This window comes from Pteronotus mesoamericanus, unplaced genomic scaffold, assembly GCF_021234165.1.
Source record: "Pteronotus mesoamericanus isolate MK-2021 breed Mesoamerican mustached bat unplaced genomic scaffold, CSHL_Meso_final contig_25, whole genome shotgun sequence".
NCBI lineage: Eukaryota > Metazoa > Chordata > Mammalia > Chiroptera > Mormoopidae > Pteronotus > Pteronotus mesoamericanus.
Window position 1 is genome coordinate 2,346,014 of NW_026555105.1, and position 11,316 is coordinate 2,357,329.

Below are 11,316 nucleotides of genomic sequence, written 5' to 3' on the forward strand. Positions count from 1 at the left end.
ACATCAGAATGGTAACATTTTGGCAATATCAGGTTACACCTAACTTTTAAATACATTGTGAAAAGTAAGGGGCCTCTGTTTCTTTTTACTTCCTGAACGTGACTACTAAAAAGGTTGACTTATGTTTGTGTCTAAGCCCATTTTACAGAGGAGGAAACTGAGGTTGCACGGGCCCAGGCTCAGACACGCCCCATGCTTGGTTCAACGCTGTGCTGTGCCTGCCTTGAAATCCTCACTCACTCTTGAGTGAGGGGCTCGGCGCTCACATCCTGCCTGCCCACAGTGGCCCGGACAGCGTCTCTGAGCCAGATTCAGATGCGGCAAGCGCCCTGGCGCTGAGCCCCCGCGCCTGTCACCGCTGCCTGGATTCTGTGGGGAAGGCAGCCAGTAGGACACGACTTTGGATGGCCTCGAGGACCCGAGAGCCCACACCCTCATTCCTTCACCACATCCATGGCGATACCTGGACCGCAGTCCCCTTTCCAGAAAGCCTGAGGTGGGCCCTCCCTTAGAAAATTCCTGCACGTTCCCCGGTCTTGCTATTTAATTTCCCCAAAGTGGGCACAGCTCCCCATTCTTCCAGAAGGCTCCCGAAGCCTCATCCGGCCTTCCCGCCACCTCCCCCGCTCATGCCTTGGGTAAAGAGAAGTGAAGAGACCTACTTGGGAGCAGTTTATGATAGGCAGGAGTATCTTAATACTTAAGAGTTATTAACACCTTTTATGAACCTCATTTTTCACAAGCCTGCCATGCTTAATCATTTTAGCACCATTAAATCAGTATTAACAACAACCCCGTGATTTGCACTCCACAGTGTCGCTGTTTGGTAACACTCATGAAATGCAATGCCTTGGAAAGTCTGGGTGGAACAGGTGAGCTCTCAGCTTCACTGCAAATGAGTCCTCAGCTTGGGAGGCCCCGAATTGAAAGGGGGTCCCCCTCCTACCTGGAGCTCAGAATCTGCTGCTTCCCAGCCATTCACCCACCACAACAGCAGGCCTAGGGTCCTGCCCACGACCTTCCTGAGAAATCAGCCATGAGCCCCAGTTGGAAGAACACCCAGGGAGGTAGACCCGAGGGGGAGCCCACGATCAAGAGGGTACCTGTTGGGAGCTGTGTAAAATGAGCCACGCTTTATTCTTTTTGTAAAGTAAGACGTGTTTGCCCTTCTCCCCCACGCTCAAATCCCAGCCCTGCTCATTGAAAGCTGTGTGACCTTGGGCAAGTGACTTCACCTCTCTGGGCCTTCAGTGTCTCGTCTGCAAAAAGATCATCAGAATAGCAACTACCTCAGAGTCTTCTTGGGAGAATGAGAGAATCCGTGTATGCAGCACAGCGCTTAACACTTAGTTAATGCTCCGTAAAGTATATCACCTCTTAAATTTCCGTGGTAACATTCCTAGCAGGTTGGGGTATATCCCCTCGGACTTTGGTGCACCAGTGGGGCCATCCACATGCACGTTTCAGTCGTTTTGTCTGTCTTTCATTGCCCTTTACAAAACAGAAACCCTCCACTCTGGGCTGCTGTGTGTCCCCTCTGTGCTTCCAGCGTCTTCCCCACGCAGCCCGCAGCCCAAGGTGACGGAGAGCCTTCTGCTGCGGTGCGCATTGATGTAGCAAAATTTTTCTGAACGGATCAAATCATAAATACCTTAGGCTTTGTGGGCCATCTGGTCTCAGTCACAACTACTCAACTCTGCTGTCGTACCTTGAAAGCATCTGTAGACAAAATGTAAACAAAAGGGTTTGTTTCAATAAAACTTTATTTACAAAAAACAAGCGGCGGGCCACGCTTGGCCCTGGGGCTGCAGCTTCCTTTCCAGCTCTGCTCTCACCGCCCCGCAGCAGACCTCTCCCTGGTGTCCACTGTGCGGTTGTCCTCTTGTTCACCCAGGTCCCTGTCACAGGGCATTGAGGCCAATTCTTGAGTATGACTTTCACACCGGGGTCTCTGGGCTCTTGAGCCAGGGGGTGTGTTCCTCCCACAGGGATTGCCAGGCGACAGAGGGGGTGCCTCTTGAATGTGACCAAGTGGTGCTTTAAGTGCATGAAGCATTCGCCCCTGTGCAAAGAGAAGGCCAAAAGGTGCACCGAGGGGTCGCGGGCTCCCACTCTGCTGTTTTCTGGACAAAGGCAGAACCATTCTAGAAATAGGGTCTCCTCAAGGTCGCCAAGCAAGGTGGTGGAGGACGAGAAGCTGGGGACCCTATTTCATGGGCGGACGTTCCCCCCTGGGCTGACAGACGCAGCCCTGTCCTGGAGCGCTCACTCAGAAAACGATGGCCGACTTCTAACAGCCCTACTATGTAGGGGCTGGGACAGCCTGCCCTGCTAGACCAGGGGACAGAGGTTCGGAGAGGGGACACAGAACACACTAAGTCATGGCCCGCACCTGTATTCACACCTCCATAGAGTTTCTTTTAATGCATCACTCACTGGTTATAAAAATGCAAACATCAGGGCGTTTCACATAGAAATCAGGCCTCCAGCCTCTCTCCTCTCTCTGCACAGCCCAGTGGGAGCGGCCCATGTTGCTCACAGCCTTGGACATAGGACCTTCGGGGTTGGACGCCCAGCCCTGAGAACGTGGACAAGCTACTTGTCTCCCCGTGCCTCAGTTTCCCCCTCCCCCACTACCCCCTCGGTGTGCGCACACCCAGACACTCGGCGCTCAGCCCTGCAAGAGCAGAGCCGGGCGGTGAGCCCAGGCTCCCCTGACCACATCGGTTCTCCCCCTTCTTCTGCGCCGCCCTCCAGCGTCACGGGGGAGGCTCGGGGCTCTAGGGCCACACTCCCGCCACTGTGAGACCTGCTCCAGCGCCCAGCTCCTGGGCTTCCATGGGCCTTGGGTGGTCCGATGGGCCGTAAGGGAGGGACAGAGCCCCAAGCGCGGTGAACTCACCGGCCAGCCATCACTGTGTTATCACAGTTCTCCGCCTCTCGGCAGGTCCCCACGTGCCCGACAGCAAAGCCAAACCGGCCGTCCGGCTTCCCCGAGGGGCCAGCCACAGCGGCCCTCTGCCCTTCCCAACCCACTGACTCCTCTCGGCCGCTCCAGCAGGTCCGGCCGGTTATTCGTCCCGTCTTAGGGACGAGGAGATGGGCTTAGGGACGAGGAGATGGGCTTAGGGACATGCCTCAGATAAACGGTTGGTGGGAGGAAGAGCCCAGAATCACCTTCACGTCCTTGAGTCTGGAGCCCCGGTCCTAATGGTCAGGAGGCACCGCCTCCCCGGAGCAGCCTTCTGTCGGCCGGCCGTTGTGCCGGCGTGTTCTCCGAAAACCAGAAACGGCCTGCGTGTCCACCCGCCGGGGTCGCCTTCACTCGCCGCCAGCTCTGCCACCAAGAAAGGTGAGGACAGATGAGGACAGATCCGTCTCCGTCAGCCCGGACAGCAGCGACGGCGGGGGAGCACGCCACCGAACAGCCCCAGCGCGGATTCTATTTTTGCTTCACTGTACATTTCAATAGACATGTATATCCCCCCATGTGTGCAAATGTGCCCAGAAATGAGGTTGGAAGGAAAAGTCTCCAAACGTTAAAAACAGTGTTTCTGGGCAATAAGATTCTGGATTCTTGCCACTTAAAATTCTCTTGTTTTCTTTCTTAATTTCTTTTTTTTTTTTGTCATGAGCATGAATTGCCTTTTTAATTGGGGGTGGATGGAGATGTAAAAAATGATTTTGCACCCTGGTTGGTGTGGCTAGGTTGGTTGGAGCATCATCCAATGCACCAAAAGGTCTCGGGTTTGATCCCCAGTTGGGATGTGCACGGGAGACAACCAATCCTGGTTTCTCTCTCACATCAATGCTCTTTCTCCCTCTCTCTCTATTTAAATATCAGTAAACGTATTTTTAAAACACGTTGAAATGACTTAGCTCATTTTCATTTGGAGAAGTGAACAATTTGCTTTCTGTATGTAAGGCTAAACGACGGGTATCTCTCTAGCTCCGGAGAGAAATCGCAGCCTTGGCTGTTCTTGCTGCACCTAGTCTATAACATAGAGGTACCGTTCATCCTTTAACCGTCCCCCTTGGTGACAGAAGAGAGGTGTCACTCCTGGGACCACGTTACATTGTAAGGCCCTGTCTTCCCAGCCGACTCCTCTAGGTGTTTGTTCTTTCCACTACTGTCTTCGAAGAAGGAAACAGCCATGAGCCTCGCAACAGCCACGAGGACATCGATTCTACTCACAGCCCGAGGGACCTTGTCGCTGACTCTCCTCCAGCCCCACACCTTGATTTCAGGTGAGACTGCAGCCCCTGTCAGTACCTGGACCTCAGCTGGGTGGGATCCTGGGTGGGAGTCAGCTGAGGCCGGACTCCTGACCCACAGAAAGGGCGAGATATTAAACGTCTACTGTTTAAGATGCTCGGTTTAGTGAGATTTGTTACGCAGCCACAGCTGACTAAGGCAAGCTCGTTCATTCATTCATCCACCGTGGCGCTGCCAGGCAGGCTGCAGAGTTAGCAAATACACGCACACGATGCCCAGTCAGGTTTGGATTTCGGTCGCATTTGGGGCATAATTTAAGGTCTTCACTGTTGAACTGAAATTCAGTTTTAACTGGGTGCCCTTTGTTTTGTCTGGCGACTCCACTGCTGGACCTCGTGGAAGAGATGCTGAGCAGAGAGCTGAGCAAATCCGTATCTTCTGCTGCAGAGGCCAGAACCGCAGGCCCAGGGGACGCCCCGGAAACAGCGCGACCGGGCCAGCGTGGGAAGACGAGGGCCAAATCCTAAGTCTCTCTCTCCTCACCCAGATTCTTCAGCACCATGTCGCCGTCCTGCAATTGAAGCGCCCTGCATGCGGGCTTGAACACACCTAGGCACGCCTCCAGCATTCCCAGCAAGGAGGGTGCGGGGCTGGAGCCCTCCGCCCCCTGCCCTCTGCCCTCAGTGCTCTCTGTGTGATGGGAATAAGGCCACCTGTCCACTTGGCTCAGCCGCGGGCCCACGACTGCAGTTCCGGTGGCACCAAGGTGCAAAGGTGAGTAGGAGACAGCCTTACACAAGGGGATTAGGGCCCAGTAGGAGACAGGAGGCAGAGAGAGAGAGAAGCAGAAGCAGGAGGAGGTGGAGGAGGAGGAGGAGGGAGGGAGGGAGAGAAGGAGGGAGAGAGGAAAGGAACACATTGGTGCAAAAATGTTCGAAGCAGCATTTTTCATAACGGCCAAACATTGGAAACAGCCCAAACGTCCCTCTACCAGAGACGGGATAAACAAACTGAGGTACGGCCGCGCGACGGAATACTACGGGGCCATAAAAGGAAAAAGCTGCCAACACTCACAAGCACCACCAGGATGGATGTGGAGCGCAGAAGCCAGCTGCAGACAAAGAACGTATTGTGTAACCCACGCAAAGTTCCAGAAGCAGCAGCTTCTTCTGCGTCTTAGAAAACGGGGCGGGGGCCACCCTGGAAGGGGAGGTAGTGACCGGGGCAGGGTGGGGGGGTGGACCCAGCAGCTTCTGCTGGTCTTGCCCTGTTTCTCAATCTGGGGGCTAGTAACACGGGTGTGCACGTTCACTTTGTGTAAATTCACTCGTCCGGTCACGTGTGATCAGTGCGTTTTTCTGCATGTGTGTCCTATTTCAAGAAATTATCACACCGTGAACAAGTGAACAGGTAAACGAGCTGGGGTGTATCCATACCAAGGACACCACCCAGAAATACAAACTACACACAACAGGCATACATCTCAAAAGAATCATATTGAGTGAAGAAAGCCAGACCAAAAAAGGCACAGACTGGATGATTCCAATTACATGAAACTCAAGAGCACGTGAAGTCATGTACAGTCGGTGGGTGCTGTGAGGGAGGGGCCGGCGGGAGCGGTTCCCAGGGGACCCAGGGAGCCTTCTGGCGACAAAGCTGGTCAGTTTCTTGACCATAGTGATGGCTGCCTGTACACAAGTCAAAACTGACTGAATTGCCCACTTTAAATATGCACAGTGTGTATCCTATGTCAACAACACCCCAATAAAGGAGTTGAATGTGGCGCTAATACTGTACCCATTTTACAGGTGAGAAAATGGAGGCATGTGGCTGATGGTTAGGAACCCAAGCCCGAGAGCAGCGGCTCCCACCCTGGAGCGAGTTTGCCCCCTGTGCAGGGTTAGCAGAGTTAGCAGGTAAGAATGCAATACTCTTGGTTAAATTTGAATTTCAGCAAACAATGAATCCTTTTTTACTATAAGTATGTCTCAAATATTGCATGAGACATACTTGTGAAACTATTGGGGACATAATTCTACTTAAAATGATCCATTGTTAATCTGACGTATCGACGTAACCGGGTGTCCTGTATTTTATCAGAGGATCCTACTCCAAGCAGATGTGTGCTGATGTCTGAAGATCGTTTGGGCTGTCACACCTGGGGGACATTGCTACCAGCGTCTAGTAGGGACCAGGGATGCTGCAGAACGTGAGGACAGCCCCCAGGACATAGAGTTATCTGGCCCCAAATGTCCACAGCGACACCATTGAGAAGTCCTGACCTAGAGCCAGACTGGGGACTGCAATTCTGGATCTGCCACTGTGGGGCGGGAGGGGAGACCTGGGGTGCCAGGCCTCCCCTGGGAAGCTCACAAACAGGGACACACAGCACCCCTTCTCCAAAAGAACGGGCCCTGAAAGCATCCTTCTGATGCTGGCATTTGTCAGGAATGTGTAAAATGATGCAGAGGGGCTAAAAGTAAATAAATAACAAGAGAGGCCCAAATTAGCCATCTGATGGTTTCGGCATGGAGATTTGGTACAGCCTGCTCCAAGCATCCTGGTTTCCTTGGATACGCTGGCCATGCATTAGCTCCCTCAGGCCAAAAATAAAAGATTTGCGAGAAAGGAGCCACAGGACGTTGCTGCCGCTTTTAAAAATCAGACACCCCTGGCTCTAGGACAGACAAGGGCTTAGCTCTCTCTTCCTCCTGCCGCTGGACAATAAGAGGGGCTGGGAGGACGGCTTCCGGAACCAGATGAGTCTGGATTCAAACCCGGACCCCGTAGTCACCGGAGAGCTTTAAGCACGTTATCTGTCCTTCTCGAGCCTTCTCTGCTCAGCAAGAGGGAGGGCGCGGCCCACCCAACAGAACTGCGGGCACAGAGCGGGCCCTGCTGCCAGTTCCGCCCGGGTCGGTGGCGGGGGCGGGGGGCAGGAGAAAGGAGCGCACGGGTACGCGGCGCGCACGCAAGTCCTCCTGGCAGCCGTCTCCGGACAGATCAGCAGCAGGAAACAACCCAAACCAAGTGGGCGATCAACAGGAGAGCGGCACATCGAGGCGGGCGCCCATGCCGCAGAGTGACAGGAACAAACCGCTGCGATGGCAGGGAGGACGGGTCTCCCCGGCTCACGAGTCACACAGGAAGTCGAGGGGGAGAGAGCGGCAGCTGTCCGGCAGGTGGCTGTGTCAACAACGAGGGAGGCCCTTTGGGGTGGCAGAGGTCAGAGAGGGTCCGCAGGGCGGAGCTGTGAACCAGGCCTCCCAGGGTGCCCAGCGGACGCCCACAGGGGCCTTTCCTGGGCCCGGCTGCAAACTTCCCCCTTCTCCACCATCTCCGGACAGACCCTGTGCAGCCACGGAGTTCCTGGGGGACATCGCAGGGCCAGGGACCACCGGTGGGGAGCAGGGCCTGCTTCCCAGGGTAGGACGCGCGCGGCCACGTGGGGCGCCGCCCTCAGAAGGGCATCTGAGCTCTGCTGCCATCCCCTTGGCATCCTTACGGTTTTTGAGGCGGGAGCCCTGCGTTTTCAGGTGGCTCCACAAATGATGTAACAGGTCTTGACGGGGAAGCCATGCTGTTTCGCTTGGCCTTCCATCTCTGAAGGACTTTTCCAGAAAAAGAAAGGCATGTTTACACTGCCAGGAGCATGACGTTGACGTTAGGAAGCAGGCAGGCCTCGGTGTGGTGTGAAAAAGAACTTCCCGCCCGTAGCAGTGGGAACACCTCCGCCAGTGCCCCCAGGGTGCCAGCCAGTGGAGGCTGCTTTCAACGGCCGGAGCAGGCCTCTCGCGCCGACCAGGGCACCCCCACCCTAGCCCAGCACAGGGCCTGGCGTACCCCAGAGGCAGCCAGTCTATTCGCCCCTCTCTGACCTCTGACACCCGGGAGGGCGGGTGGCAGGATCCCAGCTCACTTGACTGTGCCCCCCCTCCCCCCATTTCTACTCTCTCCCTTCTCTCTTGCTTCCCAGTAGCACAGGCCTGATTTCTGAGACTTTTGTTAGAAAGGAAGGCTGAGGAGTGTGTGAGTACCGGGAAAAGCACAGGAGAGGTTCAGACCAAGGGCTCTAGAAGCAGACCTGGTTTGAATCTAGCCCCACCACCTCATAGCCACAGGACCCTCAAAAAGTTACCTGGCTCCCTCTGCCTCAGTTTCCACATCTGTAAAATAGGAAAAACCATAGTACCAAACTTGTTTTGTGTGTATGTGTGTAAATATTGAATTAGAGAAGAAAAACCTGTCATTTTTTTAATATGAAGTTAGCTAACACACGTCAGTTTGTGATTGGTATCGTGGTAAAATGTGCTCTTTGAGACCATCAGTTCGTAACTCTAGGTTTGGAGCCAGAGTAAGACAGAGCGGACCTCCCGCCATCACGTCCTCCCTGCGGAGCTACTGTAGGACAGGGCGGCAGGGAGAACCACGACGGAGCAGAGCTGTGGGGGAGGCCAGGCCAGGCCAGGCCACTTGCCCGCAGTTACACGGAGAGAAGCGTGGGAGTCCCAGCGTGTCTTTCGGGGCCTCCGCCGTGCCCCACCTGACCCTGCCTGGCACGGAGCAGGTGCTCCGTGAGCGTCTGGCGGGTGGGCGAAGGCCAGGGGACGCTCCCGAGATGCTGCAGGGTGCCCGCCGGATACAAGCAGGCGCGGGGCGGCTGCAGGCGGGGAGGGCGGCCGCCACGCGCGCCCCCCGGGAGCGGACCTCAGCCCCAGACGCGCGGTCTCGGACCCCGCCTTCCCGCCACCACGTGGATTTAAAACCCACGCTGCCGCCGGGCTCCTGCCCCTCTTCCGCCATTGGGCGAGGCCGCCCGCACTTGTGTCCAATCGAATGGCCGCCCCCGGAATCCGAACTTGGGATTGGCCCGTTTGCTGTGTCATTTCGGGCTGCTCGTGACGTCAGAAGTGTCTGGCACCCCCGCCTCTTCGGTGTCTTGACTGGAGTTAAAGGAACCACGGGGAGGACGCGGGCGGTTGTCGCTTCAGAAGCGCTTTTAGGTAACCTTTAAAAAATATTTAAATTAGCGTTCACTGCAGAAAATACAGCAAACGATATAAGAGAAATTTACATTCTATTTACGCTATTACACAAAGCCAGCTCCTGCTAGCGTTTGACATCTACCATTATGTTTTTAATATAATTTTATTTGTACATCATTGGGATCAGTCCTGTAGTTTATTTTAAACTTTATAAAGAACTTTTCTCTCTACCATCAAATAATCTTTGAAAACACCGTTTTTAACAGTTGAACTATCTTTGATCTTTGTTGAACCTATCCCCCCCTTCCCCTAATTGTGTGGCCGTCTTGCTTTCAAAAATGAAGGTAAGATCAATGTTCTCGTTCTTAATGCTCAGTTCTCTGATTAGGTCCTGAAAATATGTCCTAGAAATAAAACGAGAGGGTGAGGGGCTCCTACTTCTCAGGCCTAATTCACATTGCAAAACGGTCTTGCATTCCTTCCGTGGACATGCACTGAGCCAGCTGATGCCAGCAGCTGTGGGAACAGCAAAGAACAGGACAAAGTGGCCCACGGCCCCTTCAAAAAGGCAGTAACATTTCATCCCCTTTGAAGCGGGCTCCGGACATGTGTTCCCAAGCCCCGTATGAGCACGGACCAACAGCCTGACCTTGGCCAAGTCGTGTCCCTGGCTGGGCCTCAGTCTACCCATCTGTCAGAAGTGTTTCTTTCTTCCCTTTCCTTCTGCCTACCCCTTATCTCCCTGCCTTGGCCCCAATGCCCTGTCGTCTCTGTGGAAACCAGTTTCGTGCTAAAAGGGAGAAACTGGAGAGGAGAGGAGATGGCTCCCCGGTGGGAGGGTGGGGGCGGGGAATCTGTGACCAGCGCAGCAGACTTCCCTTGGCTTGCCGCTGGAGGGCTCAACCACGTGACATCTGTCCAAGAGCTAAGTTCCTGTATCAACACCTAAACATACAGGACACAACCAACAAACCGCCCAATGCAGCATACCCCCCCCCAGCATGGATGCATATCCCCCCACAAATATACAACACACATGTGTGTCCCCACGCACCCACAGCACACAGACTATACACCCGCACACACCCACACACCCCCGTCAGCTTCACGGTTAAGACTACATACATCGGGCTCTGTTCTGGGACCAGGCAAACACGTCTTCTTGGTAGGTGCTGACTCAGATGCTGGGCTTTCCAATACTTGGTTAGAAGCTTGGCAACAGGTGCGTGTCCAGGGGGCAGGACGAAAGGATGGGGGTGAGGGGTGAGCGAGCAAGGAGGACTGAACTATCAGCAAGTGGCGCAGGGAGCCCAAAACGTGACTTGCATGTCTATGTGAGTGGGCGCTGTTCACCGGCTCCCCAGGGGTTTGCCAAGCACCCGCTGTCTGACGGACCCCGGTCGCTGCGCCCACCGGGGCACATTAGGACAAGCCGGGCTGCCCTGGCCCCCTGGGGTTGCCCTTGATGGCAGCAGGTAGTGAGCACCCAGACAAGGCCACTGTGCCAGGGCCTTAGCACATGCGCACACCCCCACTGTGACATTCTGTGTCCATTCTGGGGGGCGAGGAGACGCAGGACGCTCAAGGCCAAGCGACCACAGAGGTCACTCACACAGGGTTCTGGTAGCAGGCGCCCAGAGGAGCCTCTCTGAGTGGGTCTCTGCCCTACCCCTCCTGAGCCCACCTCCACCCTAGTCCGCCGGGAGCCTCCGGAAGCCCGGGGCCGGCGCTGCCCGAGGCCGGCGGGGAGGCCAGGGCGGACCCTAGCAGAGGAGATGGCGGCAGAGGTACCATTTGCTGAGGCCGGGCTGTGGGGCCCCCGTACCGGCGGTCACATCCTACACCAGCTCATGCGTGGGTCCCTGAGCCTCAGCGTCCCCATCTGTCAAATGGAAATAACAGGAGCTGGGACCTCACAGGGCTGCTGCGGGGACCCACCAAGCTACCGTGGCTGGCTGGAGGGCCAGTGTGTGCGTGTTGAGCGATGCGGGGGCGCATATGCACGGCCTGGGGCAGGGCCCGGTGCCCGGGCAGTGAGTGTCCAGTGGGCATTACCTCTTGTTACTGTTTAAAAGCAAAACAAGACCAAAACCAATGGAAGTCTAAAGATACAAA